Source organism: Erinaceus europaeus, chromosome 7, assembly GCF_950295315.1.
Source record: "Erinaceus europaeus chromosome 7, mEriEur2.1, whole genome shotgun sequence".
NCBI lineage: Eukaryota > Metazoa > Chordata > Mammalia > Eulipotyphla > Erinaceidae > Erinaceus > Erinaceus europaeus.
The window spans coordinates 12831351-12850214 of record NC_080168.1 but is presented as its reverse complement, the minus strand read 5'-3'; the positions used below and the strand labels follow the sequence as shown (position 1 = coordinate 12850214).

Below are 18864 nucleotides of genomic sequence, written 5' to 3'. Positions count from 1 at the left end.
TAGTCAACGACTGCCACCTCTCCAGATTCAAAGGAGGTCTCGAAACTTTACATCAGGCTCAACCTGACGCTGTTGACTGGCTATGGAAGAAAGGCAAACGCTAGAAGAAGAAGAAGAATTCCAAAAAGGGCCAGCCAGCCCAAATACACAGAGTGAGAAACCAACATCGGGGCATATTACAAAAACAGATAGAAGTCGGAAGACATTTAAAAACCAGTTGCTTTGGGGGCCAAGTGGTGGCACACCTGGTTGAGTGCACACATTACAGTGTCCAGGGATCAAGCCCCTGGCCCCCAAGAGCAGAGGGAAAGCTTCACAAGTGGTGAATCTGGGCTGCAGGTGTCTCTCTCTCTCTCTCTCTCTCTCTCTCTCCCTCTCTATCACCTCCTTCTCTCTTGATTTCTGGCTCTTTCTATCCAATAAATAAAAGCATATAATAATTTTTTTTAAAAGACAGAGATTTATCAAAAATAAAAATGAAACAGTTGCTTTTCAATAGACAAATGAGTCTGTCAATGATTATTGTTAAAATACGCCTGAAGAAAAAGCTAAGAAACAAAAAAGAGGGGATTGGGTGGTGGAGCACCTGGTTAAGCACATGTATTAACAAGTAGAAGGACCTGGGTTCAAGCCCCCATTCCCTACCTGCAGGGGGATGCTTCCCAAATGGTGAAGCAGGTCTGCAGGTGTCTCTTTCTCTCTCCCTCTCAATCTCCTTTCCCCTCTCAATTTCTCCCTGTGCAGTTAAGAATAACAGAAAGGGAGAGTGGGGATAGCCACCAGGAGTGATGGATTCATAGTGCTGGCACCAAGTCCCAGCCATAACCCTGGTGGCAACAACAACAACAAAAATGAAACAAAACAGGAAAAAATCGGAAAGAAAGATAGAAAGAGGGAGGGAGGGAGGGAGGGAGGAAGAGAGGAAGGGAGGCAGGGAGGAAGGAAGGAAGGAAGGAAGGAAGAAGGAGGAAAAAAAGAAGACAAGTTCCTTATCAAAGGGAGATAAGGAACTGTACTCAAGTATGGACAAGTGTCCTGTGAACCACTACTTCCCCAGTAAAATGGTTTGGAGGAAAAAAAAGCCAAATCTGTAAATCTTTTGTGGTGAAGAGAGGGCAGTTCAAATCAGCAGAGTATCACTTTCTCACTAAATGGGGCAGGTCAGCTCTACAGGGAAAAAGTGAGTAGCTCCTATCCCAAACCTACATTACACCAAATCTTATTAATTTAACAAGTGATGATAAAATATTAAATGATAAAGACAATACTAGAAGCAATTAAAGAAGTAAGATATGCAAGCATCAAATATATACCATGTCAGAAACAAGTAACAGCAAATAACTTGTTCCTCCATGAGGCAAACTGCTCCAAGCACAGCAGATTCTGTCAGAGCACTGAGCTTGCACGGCTGAAGCCCAAGGTCCCTAGCTCCATTGCTAGCACCACCAGACCTAAACAGTGCTCTGGTCTCGCTGTGAGTCTCATAAAAATCAATCAATCGGGGTCTGGCAGTAGCACAGCAGGTTAAGCGCACGTGGAGCAAAGCGCACGGACCTGCAAAAGGATCCCAGTTAGAGCCCATGGCCCCCCACCTGCAGGGGAGTCGCTTCACAGGTGGTGAAGCAGGTCTGCAGGTGTCTTTCTTTCTCTCCCCCTCTCTGTCTTCTCCTCCTCTATTTCTCTCTGTCCTATCCAACAAAAACGACATCAATAACAATGATAATAATAACCACAATAATGGTAAAACAACCAGGGTAACAAAAGGGAAAAAATGGCCTCCAGGAGCAGTGGATTCATGGTGCAGGCACCAAGCCGCAAAAATAACCCTGGAGGCAAAAAACAAAATCAATCAATCACCTCCCTACCTGCTATAAGCGTTCAAGAGTGCAAATTCAAAGAAGGAAAGCACATTTAAAAAACAATAAAGTAAAAGACTCTGGGGTGGGGGGGGGAGAGTACATGTCCTGGAAAAGGATGACAAAAGGACCTAGTGGGGGTTGTATTATTATGTAGAAAATTGAGAAATGTTATGCATGTACAAACTATTATCTTTACTGTCGAATGTAAAACATTAATCTCCCAATAAAGGGGAAAAAATGTTTTTAAAACAATAATGTAGGCAAAAGAGTAGAAGTTCCTACTGACATCTTAACAAATTATATCCAATTATAACAACATAAAGTATCAAGGAAATGCAAATCAAAGCACAATGAGGTGTGGTCACATTCTACAGGATAGCCATGTCAAAAAATACAGAAAATTGCAAATGACAATACATGTAGAAACTGGAACCCACCTACGTGGTGGGGGGAATGTAAAATGACTCAACCACTGAGGAAACGGTCTGGCAGTTTCTCAGGAAGTTAAGCACAGAACTGCAACAGGACCCAGCAATCCCATTTCAACCCATATACCAAGAAGGGTTGAAATTCATTAACCAGTTATATAAGTGTATACAGAAGTTCATGGCAACACTACTAACAAGAGGCGAGAGATGCTTGCAAAGAAAGAGTAGTGAGAAAAGACCTGCTATATCAGACTGACAAAACATACAATGAAGTAACAGCAATTCAAAGAGAATGATATTTAATCGAAATAGACAAAATCATCTCTAGAAGAAAATAACAGCCTAGAAGTAGACCTTTGGAAACTATAAACATAAATGAATAAATAAATAAAAGTGTATCTCAAACAGTAGGAGGGAGCCATTCAAATGAAAGACCATGAGTTGTTTAAAGTCCAGCTAGAGCCTATTCCTGCACATACAAACAAGCCACAGTGGCTTAAGGTCACACATACACTGACTGAAAATGAGAAGGGAATGCTGAAGCTCAAGGAGTAAAGAAAATCTGAGCTAGCGTTCAAAACATAGAAACCATAAAGAGAGAGGCTCAATTTCTTTCTCCCCCCACTCCCTCCAGGGTTATCATCAGGACTCAGTGCCTGCACTATGACATAAATGGAGAGAGGAGGGGAAGACAGAGTGGGAGGGAGACAGACACCTGAAGACCTGCTTCTCCGCTTGTGAGGCGACCCTCTTGCAGGTGAGGAGCCAGGGGCTCGAACCAGGAGCCTTGAGCTGGTCCTTGCACTTCCTGCTATGTGTGCTTAACCCAGTGCACCACCACCCAGCCCCCTCAATTTTTTTCTAAATTAAAAACTTCTGCCAACCAAAAGAAAGTCGTAGATAAAGATGAAGCATGACACTACGAAAAAGAGCCTGCAGCAAACAGGAATCCAAGGATTTATATACAGAAAGTATAAAGGCAAACCAGAGAGTGGCAACCTACTTACATTAAAGGGAAAAAAAAGATGGGGAGCTGAGAGACAGGTCACCCAGCAGAGCTCAGACACAAGGTCCTGGGTCTCCACTTGAAAGCACATGAGGAAAGCTTCACAAGTGGTGAAGCAGTGCTGTGGTGTCTCTCCTTTGCTCGCTCTCTCCCCTCTCCATCCAGCTAGAAAAAAAAAGAAAAGAAAGAGTGCTGGGAGTGGAGGGATCACAGCAGTGTGAAGCCCCAGCATAGCCCTGGTGACAAAAAAATAATAAATAAACCGAATTTGCAATTCTTGCAAATAAGATGTGCAAATTGAAGTGGTCTGTGTTTGGTCCGAGTCTTGGTATTTGTCTGTAGTACCAGAGATGGAATCCAAGCTCTCACATATTCACTTACCACTGAGCTACCTCATTGATCCAACTGTTTCCTATTTTCGCTTCAAGATTGTTTTTCGTTATGACTGAGAGACCAGAGCACTTCTCAGCTCTAACAGACACAGAGCAGTGGATTGAACCTGTGGCCTAAGGAATGCAAATCCTATACGCTCTGCCACTGAACTATCTTCCTAGTTCACTTTTATTTTTCTATTTTTAGAGACAGAGACAGAGCGAGTGAGAGAGCAAGCGCCACACCACCATCCATGTTCTCCTCGATGCTCTCGGACAGTGTCAGGACTTGAACCCATACCCTCACCAAGGCTAGGAGAGCACTCCACTGCTGGAGAATAAGTAAAGCAGCACATACACTGAACTCTTGTCCCCTCACCAAGCAAAAGTCCTGAGTGGTGGGTCCTGGGTGAAGACAGAGAGTAAATGACAATCAAATGCCTTAGAAGAGACAGTATATTATCATCCAATACAGAGGCATTATCTTCTCCTGTTCCCACCAGGCAGAAACTAAACAATCAGCCTTTGTGAGATTAGTGAGGAAATTTTTGAAGAAATAAGTGTATCTCCTAATTACAAGTAGTCCAGTATTTATTATTTTCAAAATATCACCAAAGCTCAAACACAGATGATGCTACTGGAGAAGCAAACCACTGAAAATGTACTGCACTGGGGTGGCATTTTCTAAGTCTCAAAAACATGCAAAGTTACACAGCAATGTAAGAGTATAAACTACTCTTAAACTAGTTCAAGTATAAAGAAAACACAGCATCCAGGTCAGCTCTGAAAGGGGAAGAGGTGGACTAGGAAGAGAAGGGAAATCGCCCATGGCAACAATCCTCACTCTGGTCGGGTTACCTGGGCATGAACCATGGGTCTAGTGACTCAGCTCTGGGGGCTGGGTATGTAAGTACACACTGTTCTGGTGTCCTGTCTTCCTTCCACATTCTGTGTCCACATCATCTTGTAAAGTCTCAGTATTTAATCAAAGACAATCTTTGCAGCCATCGAGTTGGTGTAATAGATAAAGTCTCTGGCTCTCAAGTAAGAGGTCCCAAGTTCAATCCCTACTATGGCATGTGCCAGAGTGACGATTTGGTTCTCTTTTTTTTAATTTTTAGATAAGTTATTTTTTTTTAATATTTATTTATTTATTTATGAGAGGGAAAGGAGGAGAGAGAAAAAGCCAGACATCACTCTGGTACATATGCTGCCGGGGATCGAACCCAGGACTTCATGCTTTAAAGTCCAATGTTTTATCCACTGTGCCACCTCCCAGACCACAATAAATTATCTTTTAAAAATGTATTTACTTATGAGAAAGGGAGTTATAGCCAGGGCATCACTCCAGCACATGCAATGCCAGGAATCAAACTCAGGACCTCATGCTTTGGACTCCAGCACTTTACCCACTGCACCACTTCCTGGGCCGCTCTGATTCTCCCTCATTAAATAAGCAAATAAATAAAATCACAACTTAAAATATATATATATATATATATATATATATATATATATATATATATATGCTACATAATCTCCATTTTCTCTGTCTAAGATTGATTTGATAAGATAAAGAGACAGGGTAAATCACTGTTTTGTCATATCTGGGGCTGGGGACTGAACCCAGGCTGAGCCACCTTTCCAGCCACGGAAGGCCACACTCTGAAAACAGACAAGCAAGACTGTACTGAATGTCTGATACAGTCGTGCACAGTCTTTTCACTGTACACTCAGCCTTCGATGCTGAAAACCTGCTTGGTTCTCTCACATCCTTCAGAGCAGTTGCCCATGAGGAGTTAGCAAGACCCTTCTTGCTTTTCAGCTCCGCTTTGAAGCTGCTTGAGTCAGGACAGAGTCACAGTCAAGGGAGGCGTTCCCTGACCAAACTCACCTCGAGCCACTAGCAGTCACCACAGGGAGCTCCAGCAGAAAGGGCTCCCGAGTGAGAGGTGTGCAGAAGATCCTTTAAAGCATCCCAGGGGAAAGCATTAGCTATTTTTAACTGGTCAAAATCCAATTTGAAACCCTCGGCTCAATCCCATAGAGAGTCAAAGGTGAGCAAACTCTGCATGTGGTGGGCACTAGAGTTCAAGGCCAGTGCCACAGGGATTCCTCCCTGCCAGGAGGGAGTGGCAAATCCCAGAGAAACAAGGCAAGGCCCTGCCCACAACACATCATCTGAGTGTTCCTTTCAAAAGAACAGTCCAACATTGCACTGTGACTCTTAAACTGAAGCCAGATCCTGGGTGCCTGAGGAAGTGGGATCCTCTCTGGGTATAGAGAGACAGTGAGTGACTACTGAGATATCAACAAGTGAATCAGCATCAAGTATGCTGACTTCTTCGGAAAGAATGTTATGAACACAGGACTCAAGACTTCTTATACAATAAACAATGCAACTGTTAGTCTCAATAAGGTAGAACTAAATGCACTCTAGTAAAAACATATTAGTCAAGCAGTAAATCTAGGAATTAATTAGGTGCACAACCATCCAAAGTAATGAAAGGAGATCTTGAAAGACACCTTCACTCTGTCAAAGACATGCAGGAGCTGAAGAGGTAAGTCTACTAAAAAGCTGAGTTAAATCGGGAGTCAGGTGGTAGTGCAGCGGGTTAAGCACAAGTGGTGCAAAGCACAAGGACCAGCGTAAGGATCCCAGTTCGAGCCCCCGGCTCTCCACCTGCAGGGGAGTCGCTTCACAGGCGGTGAAGCAGGTCTGCAGGTGTCTATCTTTCTCTCCCCCTCTCTGTCTTCCCCTCCTCTCTCCATTTCTCTCTGTCCTATCCAACACTGACGACATCAACAACAATAATAACTACAACAAGGGCAACAAAAGGGAATAAACAGATATTTTTTTTAGAAAAGCTAAGTTAAAGCTGGATGTCATAAATACTTCAAAATTCAGTCCAACCTCCTAGTCGTCTGACTCCCTGACTCACACCCAGCTCAACCCCACACACGCCCACTCTGCCAAGCCCACACCGCCCTCAGAGCAATCAGCAAGCTCTCCCCATCCTTCAAGGTTCATCCCAAATGCTTCCTGCATCCCTGGAAGTCTCTCATAGCCCACACACTCCCTAATGTTCTTTCATGATTCCTCTCTCTACAGCCTGGTGCATTCTATTCTTCTGTCTTGGTTCTCCCATCCAAGAACTATTCAGCCCTGACCGTGTGTTAGTTCCCAGATGAGATGAGATGAGATCAGGTGCATTCAAAGTGGTCTGGCCATAGTCCTGATTCAGTTCCATATGTATGTCTTACCCTCCTACAGAAGCAGAAGTGACAGAAAGAGTAGATATTGAGAAACCTAGATTTAAATCTGAATATTAGCTACCTGACACTGACCAAACCAAGCTACCTAACCTCACATCTATTTCCAAAAATACAAAAGAGAAATTACTGCCTATCCATCCTGCCCAGCTTCTTTAGTAAACAGAGCTCTGTGAGACAGAGACAAATGCAAGAAGAATGAGAAACAGAATGCAGAAATGCACAGAAGTAATAAAATGAGGACAGGAAAGTAATGATTGGAATGTACTCCATATGTTCAAAACATAAGAGGAATGGTTGAATAGGTTAACAAACATCAAAGATACAAAGAAATAATCCAAACACATCAGATGAGATTAAGAGCAGATTAAAGACTACTGATGGAAAAAACAGTGAACTTGAAAACACAGGAATAGGAACTATCCAAAATGAACAACAGAAAGAAAAAGAAAAAAAAAGAGGACAAAAAATAAACAGAGAGCATCAGTGAGCTAAGGGGCAACATTAAGCAACCTTAAGGAACAGAAATTTATAAATAAAAAAAAAAGGGGGGGAGGGAAAAGGAGACGAAGGAAAGGGGGAGATAGGGAGAAAGAAAGAAAAGTCATAACTGAACTTTTTTAAAAATTTGTGAAAACTGGGAGTCGGGTGGTGGCATAGAGGGTTCAGCGCAGGTGGTGCAAAGCACAAGGACCGCGTAAGGATCCTGGTTCGAGCCCCTGGTTCGAGCCCCCGGCTCCCCACCTGCAGGGGAGTCACTTCACAAGCGGTGAAGCAGGTCTGCAGGTGTCTATCTTTCTCTCCCCCTCTCTGTCTTACCCTCCTCTCTCCATGTCTCTCTGTCCTATCCAGTAACAGCAACATCAATAACAACAATAATAACTACAACAATAAAACAACTAGGGCAACAAAAAGGAATAAATATTTTAAAAATATGTGAAAACTATAAAACCATAAATCCAAGAAGATCAATGACAAATTATAAGAAACAAAGAAAACTATTTATCAATACATAATATAGTAAGTTGGTATTGAGGGGGCTGGGCAGTAGTGCAGTGGGTTAAACGCACATGGCGCAAAGTGAAAGGGCTGGCGTAAAGATCCCGGTTCGAGCCCCCAGCTCCCCACCTGCAGGGGGTCACTTCGCAAGTGGTGAAGCAGGTCTGCAGGTGTCTATCTTTCTCTCCTCCTTTCTGTCTTCCCATCCTCTCTCTGTCCTATCCAGCAACAACAACAGCTTGACAACAATAACAACAAGTGCAACAACAAGGGCAACAAAATGGGAAAAATAGCCTCTAGGAGCAGTGGATTCATAGTGCAGGCACTAAGCCCCAGCAATAACCCTGGCGGCAAATAATAATAATAATGTTGTTATTGAGTTTTATTTGAAAACTACAGTAACAGAGTCACGTAGCATCAAGAGAGACCCACAGATCAAAGGAACAGAAATGAGAGTCCCAAAATAGAAGCCGAAGTATAAACTGATTTCCAACCTAAGTACAAGGTAATTTTGTAAGGAAATAGTCTTCAGCAAATGATGCTGGAACAACTGGAACCCATATTTTAAAAAAGTGGACTTTGTAACATAACCTGCATCGTATATAACAATTAACTCAAAGTAGATTATAGATCTAAATGAACATCTAAAACCAGAAAACTCCTAAAACAAAGAAAAAATGCCTGGGGGCCAGGTAGTAGCACACCTGGTAGAGTGTACATGTTAAAATGTACAAGGACCCAGGTTCAAGTCCCCAACCCCCACCTATAAGGGGAAAGCTTCACAAGTGGTGAAGTAGTTTTGCAGGTGTGTCTCTGTCTCTCACCCTCTATCACCCACTTCCCTCTCAATTTCTGGTTGTCTCTATCAAATAAATAAAAATAATTTTAAAAAAAAATCCTGTGGCATAACTTAGATAATGCAACAAAAGTGTAAAATCCATAATAGAAAAAAATGTAAATTGAACTTTATCAAAATTAACTCTGCTCATCAAAAAATACAGCAATTAAGACAATAAAAAGAGGCTGAGAGGCTGGGTGGTAGCACACCTGATTAAGCACACACATAACAATGCACAAAGACCCTGGTTCAAACCCTTGGTCCCCAACTGCATGGGGTGGAGGGGAATTTCATGAGTGGTGAAGCAGTGCTGCAGGTCTCTCTCTATTTCTCTTGCTCTCTGACTTTGTCTGAAAAGGACTTACATCCAGAGTATATAAAGAATTTTCAAAACCCAGCAAGAGAAAAACACATGGAACCCAATGAAGACTGGACAGAAGGGCTGAAGAGACACTTTGCCTGCAGAGATACAGGGACAGAAAATAAGTTCGCAGAAGGAAACTCAGCGTCAGTAGTCCGTCCCTAGGGAAATGCAAACTAAAGCCACACAGACACACATCCACTACAGATCCTGAAATGAAAAGGGCTGACCAGGGGCCAGGTGGTGGCTCATCTGGTTGAGCACACGTTACAGTGCACAAGGACCCAGGTTCAATCCCCCGGCCCCCACCTGCAGGGGGAAAGCTTTTCGAGTGGTGAAGCAGGGCTGCAGGTATTTCTCTGTCTATCACCTTCGTCCCTCCCAACTTCTGGCTGTCTCTATCCAATAAATAAATAAAGATATTAAGAAAAAAAAGGGCTGACCATGCCAAGCATTGGCAAGGGTACAGAGAAATCAGGACTTTCAGATAATGCTGGTGGGAATACAAAAACAGAACAGCCACTGAGGAAAACTCCATCAGCTCATTCGTTAAGCCAAGCGCACAATTACCACAAGAGCAATTCAATCTTCCACTACTGTAGGTCCACAGAGGCAGACAGCGGGCCTGTTTGTTAACAGCTAAAACTGGGAATAACCAATACATCCATCATTGTGAATGTATGAGTGTGGAATACATTCACCTGAAGGACAGAAACGCAGCAAAGAGCAGTCGACTACTGACACTAAACAACATGCAAGAATCTCAAAATGATGACACTGTGAGGCAGAAGCAGCGCATAGCATGTGGTCCCACTGAAATCAAAGTCTGAGAAATTGCAGGAAATGAAAAGTAATGTATATTGACAAAAATCAGCGGCTGTGTGGGATGAGGGGGAGGGTCAAGGGATATGGGGAATGCTCTGGAAGAGAGCAGTATGTCCCCCTTCCTGTCTCTGGTGAGTCTCACACATGCCCAGGCTCAGTAAACTGCACGCCTGAATTTGTGCTCACTGAGTACAGCTAACCAAGTTTTAACAGTGCCTTAGCCAATTACTACTAACCCTTCACAAGACAAACCAGGTCCTAATTCATTTACTAAGAAGCATTCCCTGTAGCGGGAGGGGAGTCAAAGACATAGCTCAGCACACTAGAGCACAGGACCTGCATACCTGAGGTACAAGGTTCAATCCTTGGCAATTTCATATGCCAAAGCTGATGGATGCTCTGGTGTCTCTCTTGTTCTATCATAAGAGAGCTCACGCGGTAGAGCGCACTTTCCCAAGCTTAAGCGCCCACAAATTCAAGCCCTTGGCACCATATGAAGGAATCCTAAAAAGGGGTAGTTTCACAGCAGTGGATCAGTACTATGGTGTCTCTCCTTGTCTCTCTGTCTCTCTTTCCCTCTGTTTCTCACTCTCTGTCTGGAAAAAAGAAAAAGAAAAAAAAAGTCCACCAAGAGTAGTGGAGTCATGTAGGCACACAGTCCTAAGTGAAGCCCTGGCAGTAGGAAAAAAAAAAAAAAAGCACAAATAAAATAAATAAATATTATTCCCTGCTAATGTGTACTTCAGTCATAAACGGAAGGGTATCCTTACTTCTAAGCTATTAGACTTATTTGAACTGGCAAAATTCAGTAAATTATAAAACAAATGTCTTACTTGAGCAAAAGCTCTCTGGATAATTTAAACATTTTGCCATTTAAAAAACTTAAAATAACTAAAGAGAATAACAAGTCTTAAAAACTGCTGATTTTATATGGGATTAAACAGAAGGGACAATGTGCTATTATCTCCTCCCTGCAGCTACAGTTTCATACTCAATCCTTCAAGGTCAATTACAGTTGACCGTGGCAATCGAGAAAGAGCAGCTATTTCCCATGTGGAGAAGTACTATCCAAAGAAGGCAAAGTCAGAAATGGCTGGGCCTTAGCACCAGCCTCAGCACCTAGAAAACCACTACAGAGCAATGCTCAGCTCTAGCTTATGGTGGTGCAGGGGTCTGAACCTGGGATAAGAGTCTCAGGCAAGACAGTCTGTTTGCATAACCATTATACTATCTCCCCTAACCTCCCTTGCTCCTCAACGTCATGCAGGAGAGAGAAATGCTCCAGTTCCATTGAGGGAGGCTCTATTTTCTCACTGAGAATAAAAGAGGGTTAATCAGGGAGTCGGGCAGTGGGTTAAGCGCATGTAGCGTGAAGCGCAAGGACCAGCGTAAGGATCCCGGTTCGAGCCCCCAGCTCCCTACCTGCAGGGGCGTCGCTTCACAGGTGGTGAAGCAGGTCTGCAGGTGTCTATCTTTCTCTCCCCTTCTCTGTCTTCCCCTCCTCTCTCCATTTCTCTCTGTCCTAACCAACAATGAACGACATCAACAATAACAATAATAACCACAACAAGGCTACAACAACAAGGGCAACAAAAGGGGGGGGGGGGAAGGCCTCTAGGAGCAGTGGATTCATGGTGCAGGCACTGAGCCCAGCAATAACCCTGGAGGCAAAAAAACAAAACAAAACAAAAAACTGGGAGGATTTGAAGTAACAGAAGAAAAGCTGTTCTAGGAAAGGGGACTGACTGTGAACACAGACACATCGTGCACGACTTCACTTACATGAGCCACCTGGTGAAGTCAAGATCATGGAAACAAGTGGAAGAGTTCTTAGCAGGAACTGGGGGAAAACAGAAACAGAAGTTGTTGAATGAGTACAGTGAGTTTGCAAGGTGAAAAGCCCAAGCAGGCCGTCACACAGCAGTGCTGATAGTAAGTAACATCACTGGACTGTATACCAAAAAAATGGTTCGGGGGGGGGGGGGGGGGCGCACCTGGTTAAGCTTCCTATCACCTTGTGCAACAATTCCAGTTCCAACCCCAGATCCCCATCTACACAGAGGACACCTCATGAGCAGTAAACAGGTCTGCAGGTCTCTGTCTCTCTCTGTCCCTATCTCCCCTTCCCTCTCAATTTCTCTGTCCTGTCAAATGAAAAATACAAAAAAAAAAAAATTTAAAGGAAAATGACCAGGAGCCATGGATTCATAGAGTCGGCACCCAGCCCCAGTGATAACCCTGGAGGCAATGAAATAAATAAATAAACAAACAAACAAATAAATAAATAAAGTTAAGAGTGCAAATTCCATATTATGTGGGGTTCCGTGTGTGTCTCCTTTTTTAATGTGGTGTGAAGATGAGGCTCAGGGTCTCAAGCACACACTAAACTACTGAGCCGACTCCCTGGCCCAGTTTCTTTTGTTTTTTTCTTTTATCTTTTTCTTTTCTTTCTTTAACCAGAGCACTGCTCAGTTCTGGCTTATGATGGTGCAGGGGATTGAATGTGGGACTCGGGCGCGTGAAGTCAGGAAAGAGAGGGCAAAGTACGGTTGCACCATCCATGCCGCCATCCATGCTGTTTCACTAGTTCTTTGGTTCTCTTGTGTGGTGCCAAGGACTGAGCGCAAGAGCTCACGTGCTCTGAAACAAGTACTCTACTTCTGAGTCACTCCCTCCCAGGCCCTCCATGGGTCTTTTACAATGGAAGAGAAAAAAGCCACAGAAATGAGCACCCTAGTGGTTAGACTGATGTGAAAGCAATTTAAATCAACTAACTTCTGACGTCTAATTTTAACCCGTAAAATCTTTGTTCTCTCAATTTAGGAAACAAAAAAGTGCACAGATAGTCAAGCTAGGCCAGACATGAAGGCTCCCCCAACTCAATAAAGCTGACAGAGCATTTGAGGAAATGAGGGAAAAGAGAGAGCAAGCCCAGTTCTAGGCGACAGTAGAAACACAAAGCAGGCTACTCAGGCGCCATCTCACTGTGTCATCCTCACCCACGATCCAGCCCAAAGCTCTAAGTAAAGCTGGATGCAGGTCTCGCTTCACTCCAAGAATAAAGTGAAACTCCCTGGCAAGGCCCAGCTTGCTCTGGATCACCTCACCAGGCCTCTTTTTTTTTTATCTTTTCCAGATAAAGGGTGAGACAAAAGACAGAGAAGAAAGAAAAAAAAAAAAAAAACAAAGAGAAGGAGAGACACCATGGCACCATTCCACTACTCATGAAGCTTTCCCTTGCATATAATATTTCTATGTGATGGCCAGGGGCTCGAACCCAGGTCATTCAGCACAATTAAAGTGTGCACTCTACAAGTGGAGACATCTTCTGGTCGCCCCTTAGGGCCCATTCTTCTGTGTACCTTCTGCTCCAGAGCTGTGCCTGAGTCCCCAGACCTTTCCGTGAACCCTGATCACGGGGTGTGCACTTGCTGTTTATTCTGCTGGGGACACTCTACCTTTCCTGGGAAGCCTTCAGACCGCAGTTCCAATGTCTTCTGTGACTGCTCTAACCAAACACTGGTCACAGCTGCACTTTCACATTCGTGTGGTTATTTGCTATCATGGCTGAGGACAGAGGTTGTGTATGCATTCACTCTCCTCCATTTCCAAGGCCAAACACAGTGCCTGGTACCAAGTAAGCACTCAAAACTCCTGCTATTCGAGCACAAATTGGACTAAAACTGTGAGAAAGCAGTAAGGCATCTCAAGGGGTCCCCTTGAGAGCTTGCACATCTTCCCAAATGAGCTTTTGGAGCATGCCCAAAACATATGGGCCTCAGATTCCTATTCAGCTCTCTGAACAAGAAAAATATAAAGTGCTCCAGATGCCTGTATACATTTCTCTGGCAGTCCATAACTCCAGGTAAATGTTGATAATCATAGGTCTCTCTCTCTCTCTCTCTCTCTCTCCCACACACACACACACACACACACACACACACACACACACACACACACGAGGGGGGGATAAAGCAGAGGGGCTAGTTGCCAAGTAACTACAGTTATTTCCTTGTTATTTTTCTAGCAAGATACCTGCTACATAGTAAGCAAGCCCTCTGGAAACATCCAAATGAATAAAGAGCTGCTCTTCACAAGACTCCCCCACATTCATGAAACAGTAACTGACTCAACTTAAAGTGTGGTGTCTCATAGAAAAGATGAACTCGAGAAACCAAGTGAAGAATCTCAAAGTGCTAAGTCCTCTGCCTGTAGCTTCATTAGTTTAGCCCTCACACAGGAACAGCACCAGACAGGTAGAGGGTCAGAGGAAATAAGGTACTGCAACCAAGTGAGCTTAGAACTTTAAACAAAGGCTACAAAATGCCATGTGTAAGTATTTTCCAAACTATTCAGACTATAAGAAAAGAAACTACTTGCTTCTTCCAGGTTTAAGAAATTTATTTTTTTAAGCTGGCTACCCCTGCAGCAACCTGGTAGATTTCATCTTTTTCTAAGTAGAGCCAACATTTTTTTTTCTCTCCCCCTAACAACATCAGAGTATGAAAATTTAAACTCACATAAGTCATTTGTTTTCTCTTGGTAATGACAATGTTTTTACTGGAGGCTACAGCTGGAGGGTCAGAGGTCAAAATGCCTTAGGAGTCCCTGTCCCCTCTAATACAGCGACAAATAGAAATAAATGCATCTTTTACAATTTTGCACACATTCCTGAAAACTCCAGCCCACAGTGACGGCCCGTCCCTCTCATTTGCATTTAGACAAATGCTATCTGATAGTTGCCCTTGTACATCATGTGTGCTCTCTCTCTGATTTTTTAAATAGCCTCCCTGGTGCATGTTACACTGTCGGTGCTTAACACATACTCACTGAACTGAAGGGACACTGTTCTGAAAAGTGGGTTTGGGTAGATACACTTGTGCACAACATCCCCGTATAATGTCATCCCTGGAATGTTCCCATGTCTTGCTTCCTGTGCATTTAGTCAGCTGTGGATTGAATACAAATCCGAGTGTTCAAACAAGGCTTAGCGTTTCCCCACGCCTGCAGGCTCCACCAAGGGAGGTTTCGGGTGCCCTCGTCTTTTCAAAGGAAACCACTGACACTGACGACCTCCGCCCCTTTCACTTGTCAAGTTCCGCGTTTTCCGAAACCGGTCGGCCCGCGGGGAACTGAAGACCCACCGCCAGAACCCCGAGAACAACACCGGAGCCGCAAAGCCGGATGACAACGTGGGGTCACACGTGCTTCCCGATCAACCCAGCGGCCCCCGCAGGGCTGTGGGGACCCGGGGAGAAGCGTCCACAGGTGCCCCGCGCCGGGGCGGCGTTTCTGGGAGGCGAGAGGCCGCGGGCTCCGTGACCGGCCGGGCTGCACGGGGCTGGTGGGCCGGGGGCGCGGGGCGGCCGGAGCGGGGCAGGGCCTACGCCTGGGCCGGGGAGCGCAGGTGGCAGCGGCAGGGTACGCCCGCCGGGGGTGCAGGTGCTCGCGGGGTCCCCACGGGACCGCCCCCCACCCCGGAACCGGGTGGCGGTAGGTGCGCGGACGGGGGCGAGAAGCCTCACCCTGGCTCCCGGGAGGCCGGCGCCGCCGCTGTCCCGCAGTTGCTAAGGAGGATGCGCTTCCGGGTCACACGAGCTGCGGGAGGGAGGGCGACGGTGGCCGGGCGGGGCCAGAAGGCTACGGGCGCGGCTGGGGCCACGGTTCCAGCTTCCCAGCTAGGCAGGCACCCCATCCCCCAGCTCAGAATCCCGCCAGTCCTGCTCCCCGGGGTGCACCCGGTAGGGACCCCTCCTCCAGCAGTAAGGCCTCGTTCTCTCTCCCAGCCCCTGGCCATGCTGGTGGAGTGCATGTGTTGGTTCAAGTGAAACTGCCTCCCATGTGATAAATAAAATTAATCTTTAAAAATTCATAATAACAATCAAACTGACGCCTAGACTTTGAAGATCTTGGTGATTATCTGAAGAACAGGCAGGAAAAATGCAAGACAAGAAGGGGGTGGCATTGGTGTGATGGCACTGGGACTTTCGTGGTGGGCGTAGTGTGCCATGCAGACATACAGGTGTAAAACTCTACCCCTAAATCTTATAATACTATAAACTAACGTTAAGTCAATTTTTAAAAGATAAAGCCGGGGAAAAACCAATAATAGTGGTGCAGGTACAGAGGAAAGTCACCCACAAGGGAAGCTGGGATCCCAGCACAGCTGAAGAGCTTCTGGAGAGACAAGGGAGATGAGAGCCTCCAGAAGGGGGTGGGCACCTCAGCTCCCAGGCCACATGCGCCCGCGGGCCAGCAGGAACCATAGAAAAGTCAAAATGGGGGTCGCGCTGTAGCGCAGCAGGCTAAGCGCACATGGCATGAAACTCGAGGTCCCGCATAAGGATACGGGTTCGACCCCCCGCCTTCCCATCTGCAGGGGGTCACTTCACAAGCTGTGAAGCAGGTCTGCAGGTGTCTGTCTTTCCCTTCCCATCTCTGTCTTCCCTTCCTTTCTCTATTTCTCTCTGTCCTATCTTGCAACAACAATAATAATAGCCACAACAATGATAAAAACAACAAGGGCAACAAAAAAAGGAAAATAAATAAGTAAATAAAATATTTTTTAAAAGAAGAAAGAAAGAAAAGTCAAAATGCAGGCAGTCCAGGTCAGCAGGCTCACAGTGTATACTAGAGGAGTCTCTACAGGCTGTGTATGGAAACAGGGAACAGAAGGAATATTAAGTGTGCCTGGATGCCTTGAGGTTTCAAAAGCACCCTGGTAGAATTTGCAAAGTTGTGGATTCATCTGCCAATAACTGTGATCTACTACTGGAGGTGATGGTGCTAAGTGAAGTAACAGGCAACTGACAACTAATGGGTGGGTTCACCCACATGTGGAATATAGAGAACTAAAGCAAACAAATTTGCAGTAAAATAAAATGACATATATACCAAGCTCTCTCTTAGACTTTCTCTGAGAACTGTGCTGGTTATCAAAGGGGGTAGCAGGCACGCAGGAACTTTGGTAGTGGATGCAGAGACTTGTACACAAGTGTATAGGTATGAAACTACAACCATGAAAAACACAAGGTGAGACTTGGACTGGGTGTGGTATATTGCCCCAAAGCAAAAGACTCTGGGAAAAGAAGGAAAGAGATGAAATGAAGAGACTTTGAGGTCCTGGTGTATGGTAAGGGAAGAGGCCCTATGTTGAGGGAGCCTGTGTCTCTCAGACATCTAGAACCCTATCACGGGAAGGTGAGGGGCTGTGCCTTTGTCAGTGACTGTAATGTAAACCATTAACCCCCCCCCCAATAAAGTATATAAAAGAAAGAAAAGAAAAACTTCATGGGGCCAGGTAATGGTGCACCTAGTTAAAAGCACACATTAGAGTGTGCACAGACTCGGGTTTAAGCCCCTGGTACCTACCTGCAGGGGGAAGGCTTCACAATTGGTGAAGCAGTGCTGCAGGTATCTCTCTGTCTCTCTCTCCCTCTCTATCTTCCCCCTTCCTTCTCAATGTCTGGCAGTCTATCCAATAAATAAATAAAGATAATTTTAAAATAAACATTAAAAAAGAAGTATAAATAGTGGTCCAGGAGGTGGTGCAGTGATAAAGCTTTGGACTCTCAAGCATGAGGTCCCGAGTTCAATCCCTGGCAGCACATGTGCTGGAGTAATGTCTGGTTCTTTCTCTCTCCTCCTATCTTTCTCATAAACAAATAAAATCTTTTTAAAAAAAGAAAAATAAGAAGTGTAAATAAAGAAGAAAAAGTACTTCACACCCAAAATCTTTTAAATCCATAAGTCTCCTAAATCACTAGTAAAAAAATCATATTTAAAAAATTTAAATAATAGCTCAGAAGTGGACTATACTTGTTATTTAACTTTGAATTCACAGTGTCTGAAACATACACCTCAGTCTGTGTTTACAGTATAAATGTAGCAGGCAGGAGGTGGTTGACCTGATAGAATGCACACTTTGCCATGCACAAGGACCCACAAGGGTTCCAGCAGATCCCACAGCAAAACATATAGCACCAGCCAATGGAGTGGCAATCATGCTGGGGGGACGTAGTCCCCATCCTGTAAGTGGAGGGAGCCCTAAACTTGTATGTGTGGCTGAAGAGTTTAGGAATAGCCAGACTATCAACCACGGACTGACAAGCATGCCAGCTATATGTAACATCAACAAGAACATCGTTATGGTTTGGTAAAGGAAAACTCACTCAACTGTTTTGTCAACACAAAATCCAAAGTTAGCTTGGAAGCTAGAGAAAAGAAGACCCAAGAACATGAGTCTATTGGATTTATCAATTCACCTGGCAGCTGGGAATCAATAGAGGAATCTATTGTAAAGAACTGTGTTCTGTGGAAGGGCCAAGCTGATTCATGAGGTGTAATTTGGCTGGGGTTCTGGAAGATTTCAATGATGATTCAAGAGATAGAAACTTACCAGTGCTAGGAAGGGTATATTCTCAGAGAGCTGCAGGGAATCATGTGTAGATATTCTACTTCCAGGATAGGGTGGGCATGGAAAGTTCCAGGAACTGTGTTTTGACTGACTGGCCACTGGATGCTGGAGAACCAGGCATTGATGCAGACTGCTCTGAGGAAAAGCCAGGTGTTGGTGCAGGAACGCTCAGCATGTAAATAGAGGCCCAGGCTCTCCATCCTCTGGATGATGAAGTAAGCTACCTATTACATTCAGAAGATTCTGTTTGGGCTTTGGAAGTGGGAGGACTTTGACAGTTCTTCCCTGCAGAACCCACTATAGGTCCTATTGGAATGTTCACCTTCTGGGGCCGGGAGATAACGCACCAGGTTAAGTGCACATAGTGCAAAGCTCAGGGATACCGGTTTGAAGTCCTGTCCCCACTGTCAACACCTGCAGGGGGGTTGCCTCACAAGCAGTCTTTCTCTTCCCCCTCTGACTTTCCATCCTCTCTCAATTTCTCTCTG

At 44.8% G+C, this 18864-nt stretch overlaps 1 protein-coding gene across 5 annotated transcripts in view; it reads right to left on the bottom strand.

Annotated features, from left to right (window-relative positions):
* DIS3L2 (DIS3 like 3'-5' exoribonuclease 2) overlaps positions 1-15613 on the bottom strand; it is a 259999-nt gene extending 244386 nt beyond the window's left edge. Inside the window, exons 1-2 of one of the 5 annotated variants that reach the window (XM_060193788.1) lie at positions 15486-15532; positions 11743-11800 (exon numbers count right to left, since the gene is read on the bottom strand). The gene's annotated coding sequence lies outside the window, so the exon portion shown is untranslated. Of the gene's footprint in view, positions 1-5558; positions 5781-11742; positions 11801-15104 lie in introns of those variants that run through there. The other 4 variants (XM_060193791.1, XM_060193785.1, XM_060193786.1 and 1 more) reach the window with 4 other exon arrangements.
* Between the last annotated feature and the right edge of the window lie 3251 nt (positions 15614-18864).